Raw genomic sequence first — 5,098 nt, 5'->3', positions numbered from 1 at the left:
CTGCTATCTATATAAATGTTGATTTAAGAAAATAAGATTAAATGTAAAAATAGAATGCTGATCATCGTTAAATGATGTAATTTACAATATTTTGTAACAAAGACCAAAAGATGTGTATCAATGGTTTAAAGCATAAATAGAAGCTTTTAAATCACATTTTTAATGATTTATAATAATTGATTGTATCATATTTTTAAAAGAAATTAACAAATGTATCAAGTTATATAGTAAAAGGTGTTTTTCCTGACTTACATAAAAGAAGCCTATTGTTACCTTAAATTTTTATGTGTAAATTTAATAAAATATATAAAATTTTCTTTCATGACAGAAACATAATTATTTTTCACGTTAAAATATTAATGGGAATAATAATAAATATTTGATAAAAGTTTGTTAATACACACTTTGATATTCACATACTTAACTATGAAAAATATAGTTGTATTAAAACTTTTGAAGATCTAAGAAAACAAATTTATATTATGTATATTTTCATAAATTTTTATAAATAAGATTTTATTATGTTGTTGTAATGAATAGAAGTTATATCATTGCATTTATGTAACTTATCATAACAAATTTTGTATCTATTATTTATAATCTAAGATTATTTTTAAACTATAAATTTGAAAATAATTTTAAAGAAAACAAGATATTAAATGTAAAAATAAATTATTATAAATTACACACATACATGTTTCTTGTTAGTATATGCTTATTAATTTAAAAATTAAACTTCTTGGAGAAGCTCAAATTGGCTACAATGTTTCATAAAGTTACTGTACATGAAATAGTTATTTAGAAATTTGTTAAATTCTGAAAATGTCGAAAAATATAACATTTAATTAAAGTTTTATGAAAATCGAATTTACTTGTTATAATATTACATTCTCCTCACATGAATGAATATTTTATTAATTATAGAACTGATAAAAAAATTAGCTAATTATAAATAACATTTCGTTTGTAATTTTGTAAACCGTCTTGTATACATATATTTATTGCAATATAACAATAATACAATAAATTCAATATTGTAAATTTATTTATCCGAAGCGAGGACCTAACGTCCTTTTACAGAGTTAATTATTATCGTTATCGTCGGCAATCATTAGTAAACAAATCATCTAAATACCTTATTAAAAGAGGCTCGCTATTGTTAGTGGGTAATCGGAAATCCTTTGATACATCTTGCACTTCACGAAATATACGGCGAACACTTTTTATTATATGCAAGTTTCTGTCCGACAAAAAGCATATAGTATGTACTTGACCTACATATACGTATATATATGTACGTAAAAACTTGTCGTGTAAATATGAATGGAGGACAAATATAGTAGTAATTATCTAATGATAGAATTCGTGCTATCTATATATTAATTAAAATTCTTCTTTAACTAATTTTCCTTGTATAACATAACATATAATTAGTTTATTTACAAAACCCTGAAAATCAAAGCCAAATAATTTAAAAAAGCTAGTGTGTTTTAAGTTTTATAAAAAGATGATAGAAATTTATCTGTCGTGTAAGAAACTCTTTAGTAAAAATTAATTGTAAAGTGCTACAATAAACAGTACCAGTCGTTTGTCTAATTGTTCACGTTAATACAGTATTTCCTTTTTTTTTAACTTCTCAGCATCTTTCAATACGTTATTACAATTAAATATTTGTATAAAAAATGTCTTGTTATAAGCAAATAATTTCTAATTACTTCCCAAGATAGTAATAAATACATTAAATTTGTTATATATGAAAAGAATATCAATTTCAAAAATGTAGTACCATCGAAAAGGATAAATAAAATAAGGAGATTTGAAAATTGGAAGCAGAAATACCGCGTAATTGTAACAATTTTACTTATTCAATTGTTTGTTTCTAGAAACAACTGACATCAGATAATGCAGAACTTTCGAGGAATTAATCATCGTAAAACCTGCGACATTACGTTATTGTGTTTATAGTACATTCTACGAAAACAAAATTTTCCAAAGGAAAAGCTACTTATCTCTATGTTTTGCTAATTAGTAGATATACATAACAAACACTATCAATTAGATCGAATGTATATCGTCCTAAATTACTCTAAAATTATATATTAAACAACAATGGATCGATTTGAGAAGCAAGAAGCTCTTCGATATTTTATGTGTTTTTTCCTTCTTGCTTTTTCTCCTCTTTTGTTTTGTTATAGTTTTAAAAAACATGAAACGCTTGAAGAAGGACACTTCGTAAATGTTTAACTGATCTCTTTTTATTGGTGAAAAAGCTTCCATTTAACCAATCGATTACATTCACTTTACACAACAAATATGTAGTTCCGCAAAGTCAACCGTTCATCGACAGGGTGTATTCAACGTGTTTTACTGATGATAATCGCATTTTTTTTTTTTTTATTAATAATCGTACCTATATATGAGTCTCTTTCTCTCTTAATGTCTTTGGGTGTATGAGTGCATCTATTAAAAGCGCGAAATCCTTATCCGATGACCGGTCGCGCGCGCAAGTGCATGAGTGCGTGCATGCATGTGTGAATGTGTATGTATGCTGTGCAAGAATTTTTCTTCTCTTTGTTTTCATTCCTTTGTTTGAACGAAAGACGGCCTAAGAATGGCTTCTGAATACTATTTCGATACGAATATATGTATATATTATTCTTATAAAATCATAGATACCAATGACAATCGATTTTATATTCGATTTAAATGTCACGAAGTTTGACTATGTGTGCCCTGTGGTCATTATGTATGTCAACTCTCTATGTACATTTCAATAGCTATTTTGTAAATAAAATATAAGATATGACAAAACTTTAAATGAGAATGATAGAAATCACATTCAAATAAATAAACTTCATGAATAATTTAAGCATTTTTGAAACGAATTAAAGAGTTTGCAGAAAAAGAGATGATTATATGGATTATCAATACTATACTTCTATGTTGATTTTACGATTTATCTTTTCTTTCAGAAATAAGAATATAATTTTAGATCAAATCACACATTTGTGATAATAAAATTATGTATTCATATATAAATACTTGATGTCTTTTATTTTTAGAACTTCATTGTTTCGTTTAAAACAAAATTTATATAATATTATAGTTAGTTTTTAAAATCTGAAAAAATCGAAGAAATAGTGATCTAATTTTCACAACAAACTCTTTAATTACATAAATATAAATATAAATTCATATACATATACTTTATTATGTATGTATATACATATATATCGATCGATGAAAAAACTCGGCAAGTATGAACATGCCGTAACAGGAAAAGCCAAAAAGTTGTGATTAATATGAGCAGAGAAGATATATTATGTAGGTACAGCTACAGACAAAAAGAAAAAATAAAATCACTTAGTGTGAATGCAAGTTATGTTTACCCCTTAGCAGCAACAGTATCTGTGTTTAGGAATGTTTATAATATTCCCGTACATCTCGTAATTGTGATATACTTAAAACATAATTGTGTTGTTAAAAAATGGTATACATACATATATATATAGTATTTTATATAAATATATAAATACACATGTATTTATATATTTATATATATTCTCATAAAATTATCTATAGTTTTTCTTTCATTCATATAATCCCATAATTGACTAAATTTTATATTAATGTGGTATTACCTAGAACAAGAGTTGTGCGTACACAATCTCTTATAAATGCACTCATGCGCAGTAACGCACGTATCTGTTTTTCATTTTACATTTCCTATTATACATATTATAAATATATTTATGTAATATATTTATAATATGAATTGTTCTTACAACGAATTTTATTTACAAAAATTAATATCCCCTTACAATGAAATTTTTATTTTTGTCTACCTATGTACTATAATCTACAAAATATTTCATTCAATTCTCCAAACAGTGCCTTTACTGTTCCTTCCGTTTGATTTTTTTCGAATTTTTATCACGGAAGATCGGGTGTACGCACATGAATATCTAAAAAATTCCTTTCCTAATTGCTATCTTGAGAGAACGTATTTTTTCCTAACATTTCAATAAAGTCTTTTTTTATAGACTTTTCTTTTTACCTTTCCAAAGAATCATTTTTAATAGATATCAGGCTTTTATTTATATGCTTGAAACCTAATCATATGAAATAAGACATCTAGCCCTTTTGAGTTCTACTTATGCAGTCCATTTTTAAAAAGGGTTTAATTTAATATAGCTTTACATAATATAATGAAAAATTATTCTCTGTATTAGTTTTATTTTTCCTTTAGTTTCAACTCATTTTGATTATATTGTTTTATTTACTCATAATTTGCAGCAAAATAAAGTATTGTTAAGAAAATTAAAGACATCAGAAAATTAAGTTACATTGAAAGAAATTTTTAAGATATTTATAAATAATTTTGAAATAATAATTTCTTTAAAATAAATTATTACGTCATTTATGGACCATTAAAAATTTTCTGTAATATATTTTGCTCAATTCAAATTGTTCTATTGCGTTCTAATTGCTTCTGCCATAAAAGTTTCGCATTAAATTATTATCATCTTACGTGCTATTGAGGCAAGATTATCAATCTATTAATCATTTCTTTTTCGTTATTCAAGGCTTCGGTAGAGACCATATGCGAGCTGGAAAAGTATTAATAAATACGTACTACAAACTACGTTATATGCACAAATTAAATTCCCCAATTGTAAACTGCGAAGTTTTCCTCAATATAAGAGCACCATCTCTGAACAATGATGCTAATTTTTATAACAGCGCTCGAAATAATCACGAGCAATTATAAATATCACTAAAATAAATAGACCTATACAGGTATGTTCCTACGTTTATCAATGTAAATAGGTAATTCATTGAATTCATTGCATTTAAAAAGAATTTAATATCGATCCTTGGATCTTTGTTCTCTTCCCTGTCAATAATGCTTAGTAATATACTTATAATGATGATAATAACGTTCCAATTCCACAGCAATATTAATTCTGAGACCTATTTGTAATATTCGTAGGAATCGAATTATGGACTATATTACAATATAATTTCAAAATTATGAATATTACTGTTAAATTATATTAGTACTGCTTTTTTACCGACAATCGAATAAATCGTTCAT

This window comes from Eufriesea mexicana, unplaced genomic scaffold, assembly GCF_001483705.2.
Source record: "Eufriesea mexicana isolate 0111107269 unplaced genomic scaffold, ASM148370v2 scaffold395, whole genome shotgun sequence".
Lineage (NCBI taxonomy): Eukaryota > Metazoa > Arthropoda > Insecta > Hymenoptera > Apidae > Eufriesea > Eufriesea mexicana.
Note: the sequence above shows the minus strand (reverse complement) of the source record.